This window comes from Alosa sapidissima, chromosome 20 (assembly GCF_018492685.1).
Source record: "Alosa sapidissima isolate fAloSap1 chromosome 20, fAloSap1.pri, whole genome shotgun sequence".
In the NCBI taxonomy this organism is placed as follows: domain Eukaryota; kingdom Metazoa; phylum Chordata; class Actinopteri; order Clupeiformes; family Clupeidae; genus Alosa; species Alosa sapidissima.
In genome coordinates this window covers 22,838,177-22,852,265 of record NC_055976.1, presented here as the reverse complement: position 1 = coordinate 22,852,265, position 14,089 = coordinate 22,838,177, and the positions used below count along the sequence as shown (strand labels likewise).

Here is a 14,089-nt window from a genome sequence, read left to right as displayed (position 1 = left end):
GCAAAGAGAAGACGTGCAGCGTGGAGAAAAGAGAAAGGTCCTCTTAGAAGAGGTTGATGAACTAAAGAAAACAAAAAAACGAATTGAGTTGAACATCAGTGGCCTCTTGTCCTCCGCTGATGATTTGGCTGCCAAAGCGGAGCAGCTTCCCAGATAGCAAGCATAGTCGGCCCGATTCTGGCTGAGTGCTGGCAGTGTCGGCTGAGGTCCGAGTCGGCTTAAGCACAGTAAACACAGTCGGCCCGATCCTGGCTGAGTGCTGCCACTGTCGGCGGAGTTTCAGGTCGGCTGAGGCACTGTCCCCTTGAATGGGCCGACACTGACACGCAGTAGTTGGGCTGATTACTGAGTGTCTTATTTGGCCCGATTGGGGTTTGATGGGCTACTGCCAGTTTTCGAATCAATCTCGGCAGACGGATTTCATACAGTGTGTGGCCCGATACTTCAGGAACGAACACTGATCAGTATCGAGGCTGTTGGCGGCAAAAATGAAACATTTAGCGACAGCCGGACGCTAAACGTACATGGCCCAATTCTGTGAAGTGACTGTCGGCCCATTACATGTTGAAGAGCCACGAGCAGAGCAACTGTTCAGTTTGAAACCAGCAGGACGGCGCGAAACTGTCTCGTTTTGGACACTGCCTGTGGTAAGTAACATGCAACTTTACCTGTTATTGCATGTAAATCATTATGAATGTACGTAGGCTTATTATTGCAGACAAAGTTGAACAAGTAGCATAACAAGAATGGGTGTTTCAATCTAACCCCCTTGACGATGACGAAGCTAGCGGTAACATACGTTATGATTTCTTAGCCTACTTTGTTGGCCTAATTAGCTGCTACCTTTAACGTCAGTGTTGGTGGTCAAAAACGTTCAGTGCTGTAACGTTAGCTATACTTGCATAATTATGTGGTTTTCAAAGAAAAGTGTGATCTAATCATTTTAGAAATAGCTTAACAGTTAACCAGTATTGCATGACTTAGAATATAGCGATTGGTAATTGGGCATTTCATCGTTATCTATCCAACTTCAGGCACTAGGCAGGCAGGACTGAGACTGTATGCCTTAAGAGAGTGTGTGTGTGAGAGAGAGAGAGAGAGAGATGGTAGCAGGGTGGGTCCTGTCCTGGTCATGTAAAGCTCATCAAAATCTGTATTTTAAGGTCGTTCTGTATTTTGTACTGAGGGGTTGTTTTATGATCATGTAATCATTTTGAGCACATATACTTCCATTAACCTAACGTTACTGTGACTTTTTTTAAATGTACACCTCAGAATCCAGGCCACACTGACCAGAGACCTGCCTGCACTGAAGGCTACCCATGTATACATGTGTGAACCATTTCTTGTGTTGGAAAAACAGGAGACCTGAAGAGCTCTTGGTAAGTTGTACATTGATTTAATAGAATAAGTAATATGTTTTTGTTTAGATGAGCCAAATCATAGGAATCAGCTTTCATCTAGGCCTGTGTTTTGTGATGTGTCATTTTTAGATGCTTTTGGTTTGCCTCATCCATTATGTCAGCAAAGAACAGGAGTGGGCAGGAAACATGCGCTGTTGAAAACATGGCCAACCAACTGGAGCACCCACAAGGCTCTTGTGAAGGAAGTCCACAAGTGCTTCAGGTCTGTATGTGTTGACAAATATGTCTTGCTCTTGGTGATTGTCATTGGTAATATATCAGCATTTAACAATCACACAATGTCAATGTTGCCCAAAATAACTACCAGGGAGGTGTTACCAAGACAGCTGCAGAATGGCAAGACTGGGCTTTAGTAATATTTTGTCAGACAGTAAAGGATACATAGTTTAATGATTTTTTTCTTTTCTTTTGAAATGACATGCTGTCCATGCATCTCAAATTGAAGGATGGATGGAAAGAACTCTTTGATCAACCCCCACAGAGAGCTGAGGTGGCTATCTGTAAGTATATTTGAGTGGACAAACAGAACTTCTGACAGATGACATGTTGAAATCTTGCTTTAGACCTCATAATGATCTTATAATATTCTTTTATACCTAAATGCAGTTTGGAGACACCCCCGGCTGGTAGTGCTGCTGAAACTGGTGGAGGCAACAATGAAGCGGCAACAGAAAGAGAAGGCAGGTGGCAAAGGTTGCTGCTATTGAAAAATACTTTGAGAGTGAGTGTGTGTGCATGTATGTAGCTGGGTAGGTCATGGTACATGGTACAAAAATACAGAATTTAAAGCACTAGCACAACACTTAACTCACAACCCATAACTACTGACAATGGAATTACTCTTTTAGAGTGAGTGAGTGAGGGAGAGAGATAGAATATTTCTGTAAATGTTTAATGTTAATTTAGAATAATTTATTTCTTTGAATCATTATACAGTTTTAAAATGTTTAATTGTTTGTGTTTTTGTATATGAAAGAAGTCGATTGTTGTAGATAAAAGTAGATTGTATATTTTAACTTGTTTAATTTCTAAAGTGTATATATGTAAAAGCTTGTATAATTTTTAAATGTTTGTTTTATTTGCAAGGTTGTGTTTGTCAAACTTGTTAATAAAAGTAGCTTGTGCTTTTAATTACTAGTTCTGGATTTGTGTTTATTTTCAAGTACTTTTGGTAGTTAATGGGCCACATGTGGCCCGGGGACCCAGCCGACATTCAGCCAACACTCAGTCAGATCAGTTTTATAGTGTGTGGGCCAGTACAGGCCCAGAGGCCCAGCCGACACTCAGCCAACACTCAGTCAGATCAGTTTTATAGTGTGTGGGCCAGTACAGGCCCAGAGGCCCAGCCGACACTCAGCCAACACTCAGTTATATAGTGTGTGGGCCAGACCTGGGCCAACAGAATGCATGACAGTCATTTCACAGTGTGTGGGCCACACCTGGGCCAACAGAAACAATAAGAGTCATTTCACAGTGTGTGGGCCACACCTGGGCCAACAGTTCCAATAAGAGTCATTTTACAGTGTGTGGGCCAGACCTGGGCCAACAGAAACAATGAGAGTCATTTTGCAGTGTGTGGGCCACATCTGGGCCAGAGGAAATTCTTTGTGTCAGTTATCAGTAATTGGGCCATTGTTGGGCCGGAGGCCCAGCCAGAACTGGGCCAACACTCACAAAACCCTGAGGCAAGGTAGTGGGCCAGAGGTGGGCCGGTCAAAGTTTGCTATCTGGGTTGGTCAAGTACCATTGATAGCCCAGTCAAATGCTATGAGGAAGGCTGCCAAAGAAAAGAAAGGGAAGCTGAATGATATCCAGAAGAAACTGGATTTAAAGTTAAATGAAATTAAAAATTAGAGTCTTTGCCATACTGTGCAGTTTATTTTTTGTTCTAACCAAGTGCGCTAGGTCAAATGTAGCCTATGCACTTTTGTTAGTGTTGTTGTGATACAGCTTGTTCAGAAGTTTTCTACATACATTCATCCATCCATGTTTTTTTATAGATAGTTTTTGTGACACTTGTTTGATGTGAAATTCATGTACTTGTGATTTTCATGTTTTGAAACGTTTTCATCAGTAAAAGCATAATTTACTGTGAATAATGCATTTGTTCATTGAATACTAGCCTATAAAAATTAACATTTCTAATAAACACAGTTGGTACAATCTCAACCAATGAAGTAGGCAGTAGGCACACAAGTATACAAGTACATAAAGTTAAGGTCTTGGGGGAAAAAAATATCAGCTTTAAAAAAGTCTGGAATTTTAATTTGGAAAAAGAGCAAGCACCCTGAGATAGCGATTTTTGGATTGTGTGCCTGACCACACCTATTGTTTTTCATTGACTCATCCGTGGCAGTTGCACTGATAAGCACAATGCCAGCAGACAGCACACCGCAGTGTCCGGCAATGCAGACTGCTCTGGGGACCTGCCTATCCAGCTGGGGATTGCCAGTCAACTTTTCATGTGTCTTTTGTGGAACTGAAATATAAGCTTAGTCCTGTCCGACCGACTCCATAAAGGCCAGCTATTAGTGTTGTTTACCTATCCTATCGCTAGCTGGCTAGCAAGTTATCCTTAGTAAACACTAAGCAGGAGTCAAAATGTACTTTTTGAAATGTAAATATCTACTAGTCACTGACAAATGAAGTGGCGAAATTCACCAGTCATTCAATAGGTAATCCGTATTTTCTGTCTGAAATCTACTATCCAACTTCAATATTTACCAGCATTTGTCTGGTGCAATTTTGAGCTCTGCTAGTAAGCTAAGCAAGCATTAGGCAACTGCAATGCATCTGGTCAGGTTAATTGGCACGACACATTTCAGTGCTCGTTTTGAGAGAGAGAGAGAGAGCGAGAGAGAGAGTTATTACACTCAGCTTTAAATAACTAAATTTAGCCAAAAGGGAACATTTGTACTGATGTTCTGAGGAGCAGAAGAGGATGTTACACTCTCTAACACTATAGCAAAAAAAAATGCAGTTTTGATACACAGTAGGCCTGCAATGTAGCCTAGAAATCTAGACGCGCCCCTAGCAACTCTCCGTTGGCTTGTGAGCTCCAGAAATTGAAATTTAATCAGGATATTGAAATCGTGTATAGAGTCGTTTGGTGGGCTTAACATAATGATTGATGGCAGAGTTGCAACGGTTTGGCTTGAATTCCCTGCTACTTGAAAACAAATATCCTATTGCGTGCAGAGGGAATTTGAAAGATAACTGATTATCCCGCCCCTCGGACTGAGCACTGCGAACGGTGAGTGCCCAGACCCTACATTTTAATGTGGGTCTGGCTCGCCAGGCTACCTGCAATGTAGGATTTTTTTGTAAGGGAGATGTTTTAACAGTGACAAACTATAAACCATTAAATATCTAGAGGGGGCTGAGACAGCTTTCATTCACCCTGTAATGAGCCATTTAACCATCAAAGTGATTACAAAGCTGGTGACAAACATAAAACAGCATTAAAAATCCCAAGTTTCATGGGAATGAACATGAATGAACATGTTTCATGGGAATGTGTTTAAATGTCTACTAAAATGTATGCAAATGCCCTATGCATAAGCAAAGGATTTGTAATTAAAATTCCAATTTCAAAAATTGTTTGTATCCTGCAATGTAGTATGTTTTTGTTGGTTTGCCACACACTGATCTGATTCCATGATTTTGTAGCGGGTAGCAGCAAAGAGGGGACACAAACAGAGGAGGAGGAGCCCGCAGCAGGAGCAGATAGGCCTATATCAGCATCAGGCATGGACACTGGTAACCATTATTCAGAGAAGGAGAAGAGAGAAGTGTAAGTGATGCAGGACAACAGTGTGGGATAAATTTTATATGTCTCTCATTGAATGTTTAGTATACCTTACATACATGTAGTGAAATCTAATTGCCATCACCCTACTCTGACCCTTGTGTCTTTTGCAACTCCTAGGTTGGAATGTTTAGTTAAATTAACCCCTGTGTCACCGAACTGTGGGTAACCCTCAGGATGGGGGGTCGTAAACATTTCTTATCTCTGTTAAAATACCAGATGGTTAAGTGATCACTGGAGGGTGACAACTTGTGATTTTCCATGGGTGTGGGGTAAGGGTATAAGAGTTGGCTTCACCCACAGATGTGTGGGCTTGTTACTTTGACATTTCATGTGGGTAACATTCTCCCGGCGTCGTGAATAAAGCTGCAGTCTCACACCAGTTGTCTTGGATTAATTTTGACCACAACAGCAAGTTATGAGAAGGACAGCAGTAAGTGATGAAAGAAGAGAGTAAGTGATAAGAACAGACATATACTGTAAACAGACTGAGACAGAACTGACACAGCAGTAAGTGATGGGGCAACCAACTCACACGATGACAGAGACAACAGGAAGTGATGAAAGATAGAAAAACTGCAAGTTATGACAGCAAAACAGCAAGTTATTAGAAGGACAAGAACAGTTGAACTGCTGATGAGAAAAAAAAACAGCAAGTGATGCCGAAGACTAGTGCAGGGAGATAGTGTGGGAAATACAGAAACACCAGTAATTGATGAACCATAAGCAACTGATGAGAGCACAGAGAGTGATGAAGAAGAGAACAGCTAGTGATGAGGACAACAGAAAACAATAGCAAGAGGTGATTATGATCTGTTTTCTCTCTCTCTCTTTCTCTCTGTGTGTGTATGTGTGCAGTCCCATTTTAACATCAAACATTTTACTGTATTTTTGGTAGATCTCTGGCATAGATCAAACAACAAAAGAGCAGTCAGGTGATGGAGAGAGAAGGGAGATCAACAGAAGGAGGTGCAGAACATTTGCTTAATGATACATTACATGCAACCTCACACTTAAACGTGTATGTACCTAGTATTTCAATAATAAATAATTTGGGCAGTCTAATGTAGCCTGTTGTCTACTATAATAACACCTTTTATGTACTGTATATATATATATATATATATAAAAATCCTCAGCTAATCTTTAAATTTACATCCGGTCCAGCCGGGCTAAGCCCAGGTTGTCCTTAAAGTCTTGAAACGCCCCTGGCCAAATTGGAATAAATGCGAGGTTTACTTGACAGTATCGACATAAGAGTGACATGACACTGTCATGACACATCAAACCTAACCCTAATCCTAACCCTAAAAACAAATGTAACTTAATAACAGAAGTGTTATGTCATAAACGTTTATGACTTGTTTATGACACGTTCATGACAGTGTCATGTCACTCTTATGTCGACACTATCAAGTAAAGTGTAACCAAATGCAAATTTATCATGATAAGCCTGTCAGTTCGACTGGCGACCCACAGCTGGATAAGGAGGTCCTGCGAGCAGTCTACATTGCCAGACACGGCGGGCTTCTCTGTCCGCTGATATTTGTTCAAAGGTCGAGGCGGTCCACTACAAACAGTCCACCAGTCTTCATGCCATTTCAGCTCAAAACACTTTTCATTTGTTAGCCTACTTAATAAACGTATCTTTATTAGTGGCAACATTAGCTATGTTAATCTCAAGCCCAATACTCAAACTGCAGTCCGAGGGATACATTTGTCTACAAAACGTTGTGAAACTTAGCCTAGAGGCTAGGATAGCCTACATAATCACATATTTGGAGATGAAATGGGCTCATATGAATGCTTTCATAAAGTATTGACTATGGCAACTATAGCATTTCTCATATCTTGCAGATAATTGGTTATAGTCCTGTTTTGCAGATGGTTTTAGGCAATGCGACTAGGCTACATTGTTACGCATAATAGTTTTAAGCAACAATAGCAATAGCTTGTCACTAATAACAACACAAATAGGCTAATGAATGTTCATTTACATTGTACAGTGTTCCTACATGTATTCATGTTCCAACACAAGCCTACATGTATCCATCATGTTCCAACAGAATAAGTACATGTTGCAACAATTCTGGGCACATGTTGGATACATGTCAGTTCATGTAGGTATGGACCCTTTCAAGAGAGTTCCATTATCAGCATCATAGTTGGCCCCACAAGGCTTCCTTTTTAACATTCCATATGTTATCTTAATGCAGAGGAAGTAGATTGGGGCCCAAATAGAATGTTCAAGCATTGTTTTTGTTTACCTTGTTGAAAGGGTCCATATGTAGGCTGCTTATAAAAGGCAATAATTCTGATACATGTCAGTAAGGCGGGTGGTATGACGTTTGGTTGATCGGTTGGTTGATCAGATAGACAGTCGGAAGGTTTTTGGCACGATTCCTGCGCCACAGTGGAATTCCCTCTTTTGGCTGCATAATACAACGTCTTCAGGGTCTTCCACCTGTATTTGGGCAGCCGTGGCCCACTGGTTAGCACTCTGGACTTGTAACCGGAAGGTTGCCGGTTCGAGCCCCGACCAGTGGGCCGCGGCTGAAGTGCCCTTGAGCAAGGCACCTAACCCCTCACTGCTCCCCGAGCCCCGCCGTTGAAGCAGGCAGCTTACTGCGCTGGGATTAGTGTGTGCTTCACCTCACTGTGTGTTCACTGTGTGCTGTTTGTGTTTCACTAATTCACCGATTGGGTTAAATGCAGAGACCAAATTTCCATCACGGGATCAAAAAAGTATATATACTTATACTTATATATTTCACTTGTTCAGGCGTACGTTGGTAGCCAGCCTTATTAAGTTTTTTACAAATCTTTTTAAAAACATTACTATTACGACATTTTTCCCGTCGATGAACTCCATGACATTTGCATGATTGCAAGACATAAAGTCTTTCCATTAGGAAAATGTGTGAGTTTTATCCTAATTCTGTGTGAATTGAGCATGAGCAGGCCTACAACACTCTTTCTTCTGGGAGCATATTCTGTTTAAGGTGTATTCATGACCCAATATTCCGTTTAAAACAGGCATATACTAGGGTGTGCAAACGGTTTATTAGTATATGGCCTTTTTCTGTGTATTTCAATCAGAATAAGGTGTTTACAAGACACACATATTCAGTTTATTCCTAATAAACTGATTTGAAACCGTTTATTGGCTGCATGGAAGTGTGCTGATTGTCTACTACTTCTCTCCTTCTTTCTCTATCTATCACTCTCCTTGTCCCTGTGAGACACACACACACACACTCTCTCATACGCATACACACACACACTCACGCTCTCTATCTCTTTCTCTGTCTCTCTCTCTCACACACACACACATAAGATGAATGGTAGACATGGCATCTAATAACACAATAATACTAATATTGGAAATGTATTTTGAAATGTATTGCTATGTCAGTAATTGCCATGGACATACACAATGTTTATGTGACAGGTCATGTAAGATATCATTTTAGCGGTAGGCTACAAGCAAGTCGGCTACGACCCTCAATATTTGAAGTAGCCTTGGCTAGGATATGGATTCACTTAAATTGAGACAAAATGGGACAGAAACCCTCTGAATTGTTGGCTCATGAGAGAAAATGCCACATGGCAATGAAGTACCCCTGTCAAAGACAAACCTGTCAAGTAGCCTACTATGAAAGGTGACATTGGGAGTTGAAGACTTCACAAATGTAATGCCAAACTTCAGCATGTTCCAAACAAGTAGGCCTAACAAGTTGGCTTGATCGCTAAACAAATATATATCGCAATACATATCTGGATTGGGCCATATCTAGGGTTTTCCCTCCGTCATTGCACTGTGCCTATTTCAGAGGCCACTTTTTCCACCTAGTTTGGCCTATAGGCTTGACCTCTTTAGAAAGCTTAGACCTTGTAGTTGTGAGAAGTACTGGCACAGAGTTACAGCATCTCTGAACTGACTATATTTCAGCCCTCTAGGTTACTTGATATGACTTAGAAACACAACTGAGCCCTAGCACCTGGTCTTGTAAAGCTGTGTGCAAAAGTAGATCAATATAGAATGAAAACTATAAAAACCATTATTTGCCAAGGTATGCTCATGCGTTTTGTAAAATGGCATGATATTAATCTTTCATGTGCATGAGGCCCATATAGCATCACAATGAATATGAAGATCATGTTAAAAGTTAGCTGGCAAAAACATAAATATGTAGGTTACCTGATGTCACTGAGCTGTCAAAGAGGCTACGAAACCATCTCCGTACATTATCGCTAATTAAACTCAGCTGACTGGTGTTAGCGCATAGCCATAGTTGCTGTTAAAATGCCTACTAGGCCAGCGCTGGGAATCTAAACACTTCAACACCGACATGTAGCCTAACATGTTCAAAACTACTGCGTGTTATGGGTTAAGACATGAAATTTCTTGAAGCATTTGGGAACACACTGAATTAACTGGAAAGTAGAGTCCCTGTTAGATTAGCTTGCTTGCAAATGCCGTTGTCAATGACCTGGCAGTTCTGGCAAGCGGTTTTAACATACAGTACCTTATGGCAAACCGCCTACACTGGGTAAACTTGAAAGCAGAGCTTACCATTGTGTGTGCATGCACATGCAATTTAAAACATTTTAAAAACAAAGTACCGGTTCAGGCACCATTTCGGCACCGGCCGGATAAAAGTATCGGACCGGACCTTTAAAAGTATCGATTTAGCACCGTTATCGGATAAAACCCAAACGATACCCAACCCTAAAAGCACTACACAAATTTTACATGACAAAGATTGTCATGTATTGATTCCCAAGAGTCCAAACTTTTAAATGATGTATAATATGACTATGCTACATAACAATCTGAAGTATAAAAATGATTCTGAAGGGTGGGGGGAGGGGGGTAAATGACCCAGTACTGGAACATGTGCTGCACTGGTCTACAGATTCTGAGTTATAATTTCCTTTGCATTTAATGTCTCAGCATGATTGCAGAATGATTAAAAAAAAAGATCTGTCCATAATTGGGCTGTCAGAAAGAAAGTTCCCCACCTCACACTGTCGTGTGACGTAGAATATCAAGATCAAAATCAAGACTGCTTGAGTCAGCTGGAGACACATCCTGTAGGCGCACTATAACAGAGGGCAAGCACATAGTGTCACAGTAGAGAAGAGACGGCAACAGCAACAGCATCTTCACAGGAATCATAACACAGCATGAAGACCATCACAGTATTCATCCTTCTGGCCTCTCTGTTGGTGGATGCAATGCCCATGACTGAGACTCGCCTCAAACAAATTATCGAACATGCAGATAAACTACTAAAAGAAGATCCTGAGGTGAGATGAGGGAATATTATACCGGTACTTTGAATACATGTATTTAAAAGTCAGACAGGGCTAACCTATGGCTATAAGCATTCTCGGTAAAACAACATGAAGTAAGAATCTTTCTGTTTGGGGGGGGGTATTAATGTTGTCAGTATCTTTAATATATTTGCTCATTGATTCCAGGATAACGTTGGGTTAACGCATACTGACAGATTGGAAATAAATTTAGTGTGTGTGAGTGCGTACTGTATGTCCATCTTAAGTGTAAACTCAAGAAAATAGAGAGGGTGTTGTTTCAATGAATACACAATGTGTGAATCTCTTCCATCTCTCTCTACAGATATTGAAAAAAGAGGTAGAAAGAGGTGGATTTGATCGGGAGACATGTGAGGTAGGTAATGCCTTGAGAATGCTAGATATATGATTCAAGATTAACTTACTGTTCCACCTCACTATGTGTAAGAATACACAATAAGAGTATTAAATGTAATGTTGTGAGTGTTGTGCTGAAGTGGTAGCAGATGTATTAAGTGTGTGTCAGAGTGGGTGTGTGTGTATGTGTGTCACAGCTGGCAGACTTACATTTATAAAACATTACCTGACCTATCACAGGCCTGTTAATTATGACAGAATGATGGATGTCCATATTTTTCTTTAATTTTAAGTTGTAAATGGGTCTAATGACCTCCTTACACCAAGCAATTTTGACAAGATTTGGGAAAGATTCTTAAAAGATTGGAGTCATTTAACTAATGACCCCCATTCAAGATTTACTCAAAAAACTAATTGTAAAGAATTTCAACAATGTAAGGAGGCCATCAGTTGTAAATGGGTCAAAAAGTGACCAGCTTTGATCTGTCATGTCCTTTTCGACAGTGTGAAGGCTTCCACATCGCTCAGAAGATCCTTCTTTCCATTTTTACTCTCGAACACAAACTACCAAGGTCCCTATACGCTTACACTAAGGTAAGAGCTTTGTGAACATTTCAGCCAATGCCTCATTGCTAATTTGTCATTCTGTCAGAATATGAAGTCCATTTAAAATTCACTCACAATGAACTTCACAAAATGATAAGTGTAACATGGACAAAAAAATGGAAATGCTTCATGGGTGTGCAAATTTAAAAGTTAACTTAATTTATGTACTAAAGAGCACATGTAAAAAAATTAAAAAAATCATTATATTTTAAAACACATACTGTAATAATCAATATCAATGTCAACTTGTAAGATGCTACATGGCTAACTACCACTCTTTAGAATCACTGATTGAGACTTTAATGCTCTTCCTGATCTCTCTTCCACAGGGGAGCAAAAACTACACATCAAATCCCCAAACCAAAGACCATCAGCATCACTTGAAGGGCCTTGTGAAGGATATCATTCACTGTACACAGGTTCATATACATTATAAACACAAACGTTGCCATCACAAAACCACTGGGCACTGAGGCTGCTGACCATGCTGGCTATTTATTTATGTATTTATTTAATACATTATTTAATGTTTTATTTATGTATTATTTATATATTTATGTAGTTTATACATATGCATTTATTTATGCCATTTGCATATATGAACTAATGTTTGGCCATTGTGTGCTCAAAAAGTGATAATATGATAATTCATTATTTTCATATAAACTTTATTTATGTGTGGGTCTATTTATGTATTTAATGTTTTATTTAATTATTAATTTATGCAGTTTATACATAGGTATATATTTATACAGTATTCATATACGTATTGACTGATATTTGCCAATTGTGTGTGCAAAAAGTGACAATATAATAATAAACTATTTTCATATAAACCATGGTTGTCAAGGACTTAACAGGAGATACTTGCTAAGGGTCTTTGGGCCCACTTCAGGCGTATTTGATTCGCAACATGCACGTTAAAACATTGCGAGGTATCTACAAACAGGCTGCACTGAGGAAAAAGTTCAGGCTATTTATGCTTTTCCGTGTCATGCACATGCATTGGTTGTGCTGTTTACGTAATGAAGTGACAGCTTAGTAAATTCCCCGCAATGTGGCAAAGCACAGCGTTCACTTTCTTTTTTTTTTTTTACATTCTTTTTATTTCTGTTCAGTTTGGACATTACAATTTGAATCAATTCTGAGAAATCTGAGACATTTTTTTTAACATTAAATGTAGTAATCGACATACAATTACAAAACAAACACCACAACAAAAAAATACAATAGACATAAAAAAACAGTGTAAAGTATAATGAAACAGTCTGACAGATAGACAAATAGAGACAAAACAATAATAATAACAACAAACCCAATAGAAAAAAATAATAAATAAAAAAAGCCAGGGGGTGACCACTTATTAAAAGCTGTTATTATTATGACTAGTTGCAACCTTATGCTGTGAAGTATACTTATTCTCTACTTATTCTAAGGTGAGAGTGGTGTGTGTCTTGACATAGTCTAGAAAAGGTCCCCATGTTTTATTGTAGGTTTTTTTTGCTGATCCTTTCAAAGAATATGTTATTTTTTCATATTTTTTCAAGTTTCAGGAAGTAAAGAACACCCTTGTGTAAATGTGTAAATGTTGGGGGTTTACAGTCTTTCCATTTGATCAAAATCAGCCACCTGGCCAGGAGCGTTAAGAAAGCAACACTATTTGATTGTGCCCTAGTTAGACCCAAATGATCAGGTACCACCCCAAATAACCCAACCAAAGGACATGGTGAGATTGGTCGTCCTAGGAAATCTGAAATTATGTCAAAGATGGATGCCCAATACTGAGCTAGCTTTGTACAAGACCAGAACATGTGGCTATGTGATGCTGGATTGCACTTACAACGATCACATAATGGGTCTACAGGAAAGCTTCTAGAAAGTCTGAGTTTAGTCCAGTGGGCGCGGTGCAAAACCTTGAATTGTAAGAACCCATGTCTGGCACAGATTGATGAACTATGAACTCTGCCCAGGGCAGTCTCCCATGATTCTTCAGAAATTGGTTCCCCAAGTTCACCTTCCCACTGAGATTTTAAATCAGAAATGTTGGAGGGTGAAAGTGCCATCAGCATACCATAAAAGGCTGATATAATACCTTTGAATGACAAAGGCTTATATAGTATATGGTCATAGTAAGTACTAGAAGGTTGTCTTGGAAATATCGGAGAGATATTCCTAATGAAGTTACAGATTTGAAGAAAGCGAAAGAAATGAGTTCTAGGGATATTAAAGGTATCACAAAGATATTGAAAAGAGACAAAAGTGCCATTGAAATGTAAATCTTGAAATTGCTTAATGCCTGCATTGTGCCATATAAGGAAAGTTTTATCCATAACAGATGGTTTAAAATAATGATTGCCATAGACGGGGGACTTAAATGATGTGGACTGCCAACCAAAATGTCTCCTGTCCCGTGGCATCAAGGAAGCAAAAAAGGAATACACTCACAAGATTACCACCCACTTCAAAGACAGCAGGAACGCACAAAGCCTATGGCAGGGCATTCAGGCCATCACGGACTACAAGCCTGCGCCACAGAGCTGTGAGAGCAACATCCCTCTGCTCAACAATCTGAACC

At 39.8% G+C, this 14,089-nt stretch overlaps 1 long non-coding RNA gene across 1 annotated transcript; it reads left to right on the top strand.

Annotated features, from left to right (window-relative positions):
- Positions 1-214: 214 nt before the first annotated feature.
- Positions 215-2,643, top strand: LOC121694389. The gene is made up of 5 exons (XR_006025740.1): positions 215-647; positions 1,276-1,382; positions 1,494-1,626; positions 1,870-1,924; positions 2,031-2,643. It is a non-coding gene; the product is annotated as an uncharacterized LOC121694389 (long non-coding RNA).
- Positions 2,644-14,089: the final 11,446 nt, after the last annotated feature.